This window comes from Marmota flaviventris, chromosome 13 (assembly GCF_047511675.1).
Source record: "Marmota flaviventris isolate mMarFla1 chromosome 13, mMarFla1.hap1, whole genome shotgun sequence".
In the NCBI taxonomy this organism is placed as follows: Eukaryota; Metazoa; Chordata; class Mammalia; order Rodentia; family Sciuridae; genus Marmota; species Marmota flaviventris.
Genome location: NC_092510.1, coordinates 73263726 through 73274974, shown reverse-complemented (window position 1 = coordinate 73274974; position 11249 = coordinate 73263726). Strand labels below are relative to the sequence as shown.

The following is an 11249-nucleotide window of genomic DNA, read 5'->3' as shown; positions in this document are numbered from 1 at the left end:
CCTCAGGCAGACGGGGCAGGGGCCAGATGTGGGTCTCCGTTGCACCAGACGGTGGGAGTGTTCAGCCTTGAGTGGGGTTGAGCTTCCAGCCTTGAGGCAAACAAGCGATTAAGGAACCAGATGGGTGGGGGTTGAGTGTTCAGCCCATCCTGCAACTAACATTCGTTCAGCCTGCTCTGCAACTAACATGACCCATATATTCTTTTGGCATCCTATGAAGGGGGGTGTGTGCTTGAGGCAGGACTGTGCTCCAGCAGTGAGACCCTGCTTTACCAGTGCTTTCCATTTTTACTAGTGAATGTGAGCAATCTTAGGGGCAAAGAATAAACCTTCCAGGCTTTTGCATGAGAAAGTCTGAAGTTAGATGCAAACTGTTTATGCAGACTCTGTTTTTGCAGGTCTATTTATGCAGATTTAGGGAAATATTCGCAGCTCTGCCACCAGGTCCCATGGGCAGCTCACATTAGGTATAACCCCTCTTGCTTGGTGGAGAGGGAACCACTACTCATAGCCAGGCAACACAGAAATTGCTCTTGGACATTTCTTGGACAATCTTGCTTGACTCTCCAAAGTCCAACCTGTACTTTTGGAAAATTTCATGATTTTTTTTTTTTTTTCCATCAGTGAAAATGACTTGTTTATATGTGGAATAGAAAAAAGGGATGGTCTTTTTCCCTCCTTTCCCCCACCCGCTTCCTGGTTTGGACATGTTTAAGCCAAATCGTTGGTGTCTGTTCTTCTCCACATGGATGGGCCATACCATTGTCTGCTTAGTTGAAGTTACAAGAGTTTATGAGATCACTGTTTGAATAAAACTGAGAACACATTGAAGGGCAGGACTTTGTGGAACACGGCTTTTGGGGAGGCTGTAGAACAAGAATGAAGTAATGAAAAGGAAAGAGAAAGATTGGAGCCAGAATAAAAAGGGTTGTGGGCGATCAAAACAGTGGCATAGATTACAGAGGGGACGAAACTAAAAAGACTGAGATGAGGTCATTAGATTTATTGTTTTTAGTTCTCTAATACATTTTTCAAAATTTTATTTTATTGGTTCTTCTTAGTTATACATGACAGTAGAATCCATTTTGTTAAAATTATACAAGCACAGGATATATCTTGTTCTAATTAGGACCCCATTCTTTTGGGTGGACACAATGGTAGGGTCTAATAAATTTTGAAAGAAAAGTTTCTGTTCAATGGTGAGAATTAAATTCTCCTTGCAGGGAACCAAGTAGTGAGCTCTACTCAACTCTTCAGATTTGAAGAAATCTGAAAAAAAAAAAAAAAAAAGCAATCACATTGAGTATTGCTTCATAAATATCTCCATATCTTTTTTTCTCCTGCTCTTTATCCTCCCCCATAGTCCCACACAGGCATTTATCATTACTTATGGTTTATTAAAGCAGCCTTGTTCCTATCATTACTCTCTAATTCCCATCCTATATTAATAAGAATGGTTATGTTGATAGAAAAAAAATAGAACTCAAAACTTCAGTGGCTTAAAGAATAATAACTTCATTTCTTATCTCATTCCAGATTCGGTTTCCAGGTCAGCAGTTGGCTCTCTTCTGTGTAGTGACTCAGGGATCCAATCTCTCACCTTAGTCCTCTGCCATTTGCTAGGACATTCTTCTCACACAATTGAGGTAGGGTCACTATAACCAGATTCCAGCTTTTGGAGTTAGAGAATGTAGGAGAAGGTTCAGCCTGGTCTTCAGGTTCTGGTACAGCATCCTTTCTGATCCTGCATGGTACACATCATTTCTATAACTTGAGCCTCACATTCCATTGGCTGGAATGTGCTTATGTGATCACACCCGGTTTAAAGGACACTAGGAATTGTACTATAGCTGAATGCTCAGGAAGAAATGGGGATTGGATTTTCATAGACAGGTTGTCTCTGACATACCTTCTTACCCTTGGTCATCCTTCCAACCTGCTATCAAGGTTAGCAATTCCCAAATCCAAACACATCATTCCCCTACAGGAAAACAAAACAGAACAAAATTTAGTGTTTTCTGTCATTGAAAAACAAACGTTTTTTATTGAGCACTGACAATGTGCTGAACACTGTAGATACAATGAAAAGAAAAATAAAGATTCTGTATTTTTCTACCTGGGGCTTACAGAACAGCTAGGAATCCTGGGAACCATATGTGGATCCTCCTTCTTTCTTACCCTGTGGACCTACTCCATCACAAAGACCTGTGAATGAATTCTTCTTACTACCAAAGTTCTGCATTGCATCCTCACTGTTTCCCACCAGTATTCTGCTCTAGATATTAAAAAAAAAAATCCAAAGTGACATTGTTCCTACATTACTAGATATATAGAGGGCTTTACCAAATGAGCCATGAATATACACAGTTGAGGAGAAATGGAGTATTTAATTTCAACTAATTTATTGACATTATCTATTTTTATGTTTATTCTCACTCTGCTTCTGCTTGAAGCTGTGAGGGAAACCTTTCCCAGAAATGCTATCCGATGACTGAATTCATTACATCTGTACTTGGTGGTCCATGAGGTTTCCTCTTATAGTCTTAGAATAAACCTCTTTTAGGACAGGGGTTGTAGCTGTGTGGTAGAGCACTTGCCTCGCATGTGTGAGGCACTGGGTTGAATCCTCAATACCACATAAAAATAAATAAATAAATAAAATAAAGATATTTCATCCATCTACAACAACAACAAATTAAAAACAAAACACCACCTTTTTAGTTTGAGTTGCTTGAATGATTGAATGATTTCTTAATCCTAACAGCCAAAAGATACTTTGGTAAAACAGTAATTTCCTTTTGGTACCAGAGATTGAACTCAGGGGCACCCAACCACTGAGCCACACCCCAGACCTATTTTTGTGTATGTTGTGTATTTTATTTAGTCTCACTGAGTCAGCAACTCACTAAATTGCTGAGGCTGGCTTTGAACTTTTGATCCTCCTGCCTCAGCCTCCCTAGCCACTGGGATTACCTGTGAGCACCACAATGCCCAGCTGTAGTTTCATTTTTTAAAAAAACATTTATTTTTTAGGTGTAGATAGACACAACACAATGCTTTTATTTTTATGTGGTGCCGAGGATTGAACCCGAGTCCTGCCTGTGCTAGGGGAGCGCTGCTGAGCCACAATCCCAGCCCCTGTAGTTTTATTTTTTGAGAAGTGTATTTAACATTTAATGTGGGCTTTGCATAGTATCACCTATTTGGTGGTTACCATAGAATTTCTCATGGAAAGTGCTTTGGCAGTGACTGGTGCCCAATTTGGAGACAAATAAGACATCTGTATTAATTTACTATTGCTGGGGTGACAAACTAACACAGATGTGGTTTAAAATAATATAATTTCACAGTTCTATAGGTATCATGTCTGATATTATTTCAAAAAAAAGTTTTTAAAGTACATGTAACAGTGAACACTAATTCTAAACTATCTGAAGTAAGGGAAGCTGGACAACATTGTAAGTGATAAGACCTCTTACCCCAACAATATAATTTACTAGTTGTGTAACCATGGTTAAATTACTTAACCTCTCTTAGCAATGTATCATACGCTGGTGTATAATAATACCTAAATAATATAATAATTATAAGAATATGTGAACGCATATATTCATGTATATGAATGTGTATAAAAACAGTCAGTATAAAGTGAATGATCAAGCCAGGCATGATGGCACAGTCTTCTAATCTCAGCAAGTCAGGAGGCTGAGGCAAATTGGAGACCAGTCCAGGAAACTCAGCGAGACATTGTCTCAATATTAAAAATAAAAAGGACTAGGAATATAGCTTAGTGGTAGAGCACCCTCAGGTTCAATCTAAGGTACCAAAAAAAAAAAAAAAAAGTAAACAATCCATAAATGTCAAAAAGTAAATAAATAAATATTAAAAATTTTTTTGTGTGTGCTACTGTGGATTGAACCTAGGGTTTTGCACGTGCTAGACAAGTGATCTATCACGGAGCTACATGCCCAACTGTTTTTCAAATTTTATTCTGAGAAGGGTCTTGCTAAATTGCCCAGGCTGGCTTTGAACTTTCAATCCTCCTGTTTCAGTCTCTCAAGTAGCTGGGATTACAGGCATGTGCCACCATGCCAGGCAATAAATATATTTTTTAAGATAAAGAAGATTAAGCAGCTGCTATTTCACAAAGCTATAACTCTTTTTAGCTTTTTGGGGGGATGGGAGCGGTTAGAGTTACTGGGGATTGAACTCAGGGGCACTCATCCACTGAGCCACAATCAGCCCCCAGTCCTATTTTGTATTTTATTTAGAGACAGGGTCTCACTCAGTTGCTTAGTGCCTCACTTTTGCTGAAGCTAGCTTTGAACTCTCCATCCTCCTGTCTCAGCCTCCCAAGCCACTGGGGTTATAGGCGTGCGCCACCACCCCTGGCCCTTCTCAGCTTTTGAAACAACAAAATACACAGATCAAAAAAAAAAGTTTTGGGCTGGGGATGTGGCTCGCACGAGGTGGCACACTCGCCTGGCATGCGTGCTGTCCGGGTTCGATCCTTAGCACCACATACAAACAAAGATGTTGTGTCCACCGAAAACTAAAAAAAAAAAAAAAAAAAAATATATATATATATATATATATATATATATATATATATAAATTCTCTCTCTCTCTTTAAAAAAAAAAAAGTTCAATGAGTATTGACAAATGTACATCCCTGTGTAACCCATGCATAGAATCAAAATATAGACCTTTCCTACCACCCTGGAAGATTTGTTCTCAAAGTCACTCCTTCTTGCCTCACTAGAGGTAACCACCGTTCCCATCTCTAAAAATTAGTTTTGCCCATTCTTGAGATTCATGTAAATGGAATCATTAATTAAATTCTTTAGTATTTGGCTACCATGACCAAAATAACATCAGTGAGATTCATGCATGTTGCTTTACATTTCTGTGGCTCATTTCTTTCTATCACTGAGCAGTGTTCAATTGTATGAATGTACCATAATTGGCTTATTCATTTTTGTGTTGATGAACCTTTGGGTCGTTTCTATGAATAAAGCTGCTATGTATATTCTTGGGGAAAAAAAACTCATGAATTTAAGTTTTATGACCTAATAAATTAACCACATTTTACAGATGAGGAAACTGAAGTACAGAAATAATTTTTCCTATGCCACACAACTTCCAAATCATGGTTTGGGGAATTTTGTTTGGAAGTCTGACTCCAGTGCACTTGTCCTCTTTGTGCTTTGCCTCTCCAGGTATAGCTTATGTAGAGAGAGCTATGGTATGTATTGCTGCCATATTGTACACATAATATATCTTATGTAATCCAGTTACTTTACTGTACAAACGAAGAGTTGCCTGGATAGATGATGGAATTATTTTAACACTTTTGTTCTTCGTCCTTCCTAAGCTTTCAGGTTATTTTTCACAGCTTGGGCTGCGGATAATTATAAAGGAGGAAGGAAGGTTGAAGAGCAACTGTGTGATAAGGTAGGAGACCATAGTCTTAGGTATTCTCCCAACTCCAAAATCTGGCTTATTGCCAAAAAGAAAGTAGCTGTTACATCAAGAGGAAATATCTGAACCATTCTTTACAGACAGTAAGCTTTCTTATGTTTTAATTGTTAGTCTTTGTAATCACACTTCATACAGACAAAATAAGTGATGCAGAAGGAGAGAAATTTGGTTTTGATTTTTTTCTGGGTTTAAACCACAACTGATATAAATGTGCATATATTTGCATGTGTTGGGTGGGGAGAATAACTTACTTAACTTAAAAAATGTATTTTACTAGAAGTTTTTTTTTTTTTCTTGTTGTTGTTGTGCTTTTCCTGTACTCTGTAAAGACAAGTGAGACCATTTGGATTTTTCTATTATCTGAGGTCCACACGGGAAATAGAATAAAATACAGAATTTAGAGCTGGGCGTGGTTGGGCACACCTATAATCCCAGCAACTCTGGAGGCTGAGACAGGAGGATCACAAGTTTGAGGACAGCTTCAGCAACTTAGAGAGATCCATGGCAATTTAGCAAGACCCTATCTCAAAATTAAAAAAAAATAAAGTACTAGGGATGTAGGTCAGTGGTAAAGCATTCCTGGGTTCAATCTTCAGTAAAAAGAAAAAGAAGAAGTTAGGCATAATGATAGTAAAATTTTAAAAAATCTTTCAAGAATCATAGATTATTAAAATGATATTTTTATGAGACCTCAGATAAAAGATAAATCTTTTATCTCTTACAATAAAATTAATGTGTTTTTTTTCCTGAGCTTTAAAAAGGAAACACTTTTATTCCCAACCCATTTTGTACAATTACACTATTAATGGTAATGTCCATAATGTAAGGGAGGATTTATTTGTATGTGGAAGGTGGTGGTGATGGGGAGGACCAACTAGAAATAAAGCTCCTTTCGTAAACTACAAACACAACATATGTGTATCCTGGTTTCAATTAGGGACATGACATTTTAAAAGAAGGACAGGATTGTAAAACTGAAGACAGAATTGTAAGTCTACAGGATTGGAAGATTTAAGCTAAACTGTTAGTATGCATGCATATATGTATATATGTTGGGGATGAAATGCGGGGCCTGGTACAAATTAGGCAAGTACTCTACCTTTGAGCTTTATCCCCAGCTCAAATAAAAAAAAATTATTTTTGACAGCTAATGAAACAATGTGTCAATTAGAAATTATTTTTTTTAATAAAGGAAAAGAGAAACCCTAGAATACAAGTTTGTCTAGGCTTATTTAACAGTGTTCAGGGAAAGAGATTTCCTTGGAAAAGTTCGGAAATCACTTCCCCAGTGGCAAATAAAAACCAATTTTGAAAGTGGGTTTATCAGGTCTCTTATTCATAACCCCTCAGGTTATTTAACTTAACCCCCTGGATCCACTTCCATACCCACTATTCAACCTTGTGGATATAATTTTTTCCTTTGCTCTATAGAGGCACGCCTTAAAGGAGAGCAAGTACTTGGCATATTAACTTGAATATTCTGGTCTCTTTAGTAGATGTATTTTTACTGTACTTCCAAACATTAATACTGTCTTTATGCACCAGCCCCTTGAGCTTGGTTAATATGGGCTTATACTAAGTCTGTCTACACTACTTTTAAGTCTTCAGGGGGTAAGAGAAAGAACCTGTCTTTAACAAAGTTAATATATAGCACAAATCAGAAGCATCTTTCCCCAAAAGACCTCCATGTCACTGAATACTATTTTTCTTTTCTTTTCTTTATTTCTTTATATGTGCAGCTGAGGATCAAACCCAGGGCTTCAAGCATGCCAGGCAAGCACTCTACCACTGAGCCACAACTCAGCCCACAATTTTTTTTTTCCAAACATTGATAGTGCATTTGCAGATCATCTCTGGAATCCGTTGGGGTACTGTGAAATAGTGTTTATAGAGACTTTGCTTTCCTCGAAAAGAAAAGAAGATTGCTGTTTTTTATTTACAGAATCAAATCCATGGGATAAATATGAATGGACCCTGAGCTAGGAACACCAATGATTTCATTCCCATAAAATATCTATTTTACAGATAGATCACCTCTAATGTTGAAAAGGAAAATTGTATTTTTACAATGGTCTTTAAAATTAGATAGAGATAAAACTGATGAAATGGTCAAACTCTTGAAAAGTTTTTTTTTTTTTTAATTTTTTTTAAACCTACAAAGAAATCCAAATAAGATCTGTACCTGAGTTAATAGCATCGCAACAACTCCCATTTTCTGGTTTTGACAATGTGTTCTAGTTAGGTAAGATATTATCATTAGGAGAAACTAGGTAAAGCGTACGAGAGAACTCTGTAATGGTTTTGTAAATTCTTATGGCTCCAACTATTTTCAAATAAAATGTTTTGAAAAGCAATATTTGATAGGAAGGTGTTAAATATTATTTTTATTTAATGTTTTGATAATCCTCTTTTTAATCATTTCTTTCTGCTGTTTACACACATTCCTTTTTTGTACTGGCCTCTAGGTAACTTGCAACTCTCTGATCTGCCCCATCTCCACCTGTGTTTATGTGATTGTATACAAATGAACACATATATTGATGTTTTACATTTTTGGCTTTCTTCATAAAAATGTCATTTGAGTAGATATACTTCCCTAAAGAATGTTTTTCTTACTTAAAAATATGTTGTAAAAAAACTCTTGGGCTGAGGCTGTAGCTAAGTGGTAAAATGCTTGCCTAGCATGTGTGAGGCACTGGGTTTGACCCTTAGCACCACATAAAAATAAATAAATAAAATAAAGGTATTGTGTCCATCTATGACTAAAAAAATATATATTAAAAAACTTTAAAAAAAAAAAAAAAGCACCTGAGTTGACTCATATAGATGAAATCCAGCCTTTTTAATGGCTTTATAATGGTCCATGTATTAGTTTACTCAAATATATCCCTACTGTTTGATATTCATTATCTGTGCAATATTTTGCTACTAAGATTTTGTTATAATAAATGTATTATAAATATATACTTTGGACTGGTTTCTTTTTATATCTATGGGACACAATTACAGCACAACTTTTTATTTCTCTGATTGTACATGATGTAGTGTCACACCATATGTGCAGTTATACATGTACCTAGGGTAATGATTTCCATCTCATTCTACCATTTTTTCTGCCCCCATGCCTCCTCCCTCTTTGCCCAGTCACAGTTCCTCCATTTTCCCCATGCACTGCCTACTTCCAATTATGGATCAGCATCCACTTATCAGAGAGAACATTCAGCCTTTTGTTTTTTGGGGGATTGGCTTACTTCTCTTAACATGATATTCTCCAACTCCATTATTTATCTGCAAATGCCATAATTTTATTCTTTTAATGCTGAGTGATATTCCATTGTGTAATATATACCACAGTTTCATTATCCATTCATCTATTGAAGGGCATCTAGGTTGATTCCACAGTTTAGCTCTTCTGAATTGAGCTGCTATGAACATTGATATGGCTGCATTACTATAGTACGCTGATTTTAAGTCCTTTGGGTATAGATGGAGGAGCTTTGGGTAATATGGCCATTTTGACAAAATTAATTTTGCCTATCCAAGAGCATGGGAGATCTTTCCATCTTCTAAGGTCTTCTTCAATTTCTTTCTTTAGTGTTTTGCAGTTTTCATTGTAGAGGTCTTTCACGAATTTATTAAAGTGATTCCCAAGTATTTTATTTATTTGTTTGTTTGTTAGTTTGTTGAGGCTAATGACAATGGGGTAGTTTTCCTAATTTCTCTTTCAGAGGATTCATCACTGATGTATATAGAAATGCATTTATAGGTTTTTTTTAATATCCTGCCACTTTGCTGAATTCACTTATTAATTTTAGAAGTTTTCTGATGGGGTTTTTTGGATCCTCTTAGTATAGAATCTTGTAGTCAGCAAATAGTGCTAATTTGAGTTCTTCTCCTATTTGTATCTCTTTAATTCCTTTTATTTGTCTAATTACTCTGGCTACAGTTTCAAGGACTATGTTTAATAGAAGTGATAAAAGAGGGCATCCCTGCCTTGTTCCAGTTTTTAGAGGGAATGCTTCCAATTTTTCTCCATTTAGAATGATGTTGGCCTTGGGTTTAGCATAGATAGCTTTTACAATGTTGAGGTATGCTCCTACTATCCCTAGTTTTTCTAGTGTTTTGAACATGAAAGGGTGCTGTATTTTGTCAAATGCTTTCTCTGCATCAATTGATATAATCATATGATTCTTATCTTTAAGTCTATTGATGTGATGGGTTATATTTATTGATTTCCTTATGTTGAACTAACCTTGCATCCCTGGAATGATCCCCACTTGATCATGGTACACTAATCTTTTATAATATTTATGTATGTGATTTGCCAGAGAATTTTTGTATCAATGTTCCTCATGGATATTGGTCTGAAATTTTCTTTCCTTGATGTATATCTGCCTGGTTTTGGAATCAGGATAATACTAGCTTCATAGAATGAGTTTGGAAGTGTTCTCTCCTTTTCTATTTCACGAAATAATTTGAGAAGCATTGGAATTAATTCTTCTTTGTAGGTCTTGTAGAACTCAGCTGTTAATCTATTTGGTCCAGGCTTTTCTTGGTTGGTAGGCTTTTGATGATGTCTTCTATTTCCTTGCTGGAAATTGATCTGTTTAAATGTGTATGACTTCTTGACTCAGTTTGGGTTGATCATATGCCTCTAGAAATTTGTTAGTGTCTTCGAATTTTTCTATTTTACTGGAGTATAAATTTTCAAAATAGCTTCTAGTTGTCTTCTGTATTTCAGTATTGTCTGTGATGATATTTTCTTTTTCATCATGAATTTTAGTAATTTGGATTTTCTTTCTCCTTCTTTTCTTTAGGATGGCTAAGGGTATGTTGATTTTATTTATTTATTTTTTAAAGAACTAGCTTTTTGTTTTCTCATTTTTAAAAAAATATTTATTTTTTAGGTGTAGATGGACACAACACAAGGCCTTTATTTTTTTTATGTGGTGCTGAGGATCGAACCCAGTCCCCCTGAGCCACAATCCCAGCCCCTTCTCAATTTTTTAAATTGTTTCTTTTGTTTCAATTTAATTGATTTCTGCCCTGATTCTTAATTATTTCCTGTCTTCTACTACTTTGGTGTTGTTTTGTTCTTAATCTAGGGCTTTGAGATGTAATGTCAGGTTGTTTATTTGTTGACCTTTTCTTCTTTTAATGAATGCAATGAACTTTCCTCTTAGCACTGCCTTCATAGTACTCCAAAGATTTTGATAAGTTGTATTGGATTTCTCATTGACCTCTAAGAAATTTTTTTTTATCTCTTCCCTGATGTCTTCTGTTATCCATGCATCATCCAATAGCATATCGTGTAGTCTCCAGGTGTTGGAGTACCTTCTATTTTTTAATTTTATAATTGATTTCTAATTTTAGTCCATTATGGTCAATAGAATTCAGAGTAGTATCTCTCTACTTTTTTGTATTTGCTAAGACTTGCTTTGAGGCATAACATATGGTCTGTTTTGGAGGAGGATCCATGTGCTGCTGAGAAGAAAGTGTATTCGCTCGTTGATGGACGGAATATTCTATATGTGTCTGTTAAGTCTAAACTATTGATTGTTTTATTGAGTTCTATAGTTTCTTTATTTAGTTTTTGTTTGGAAGATCTTTCCAGTGGTGAGAGAGGTACGTTAAAGTCACCCAATATTATTGTGTTGTGGTCTATTTGATTCTTGAAGTTGAGAAGGATTTGTTTGATATACATAGTTGTCCCATTGTTTGGGGCATAGATATTTATGATTGTTATGTCTTGTTAATGTATGAATCCC

The 11249-nt window shown here is 35.9% G+C and overlaps 1 protein-coding gene across 3 annotated transcripts in view; it reads right to left on the bottom strand.

The window, feature by feature from the left end:
* Positions 1-996: 996 nt before the first annotated feature.
* The window catches only part of Invs (inversin), a 209990-nt gene continuing 199737 nt past the window's right edge, over positions 997-11249 (bottom strand). For all 3 annotated transcript variants that reach the window (XR_011704134.1, XR_011704135.1, XR_011704137.1), the window contains 2 exons: positions 1910-1981; positions 997-1744 (listed from right to left, as the gene is read on the bottom strand). The gene's annotated coding sequence lies outside the window, so the exon portion shown is untranslated. The remainder of the gene's footprint in view (positions 1745-1909; positions 1982-11249) is intronic.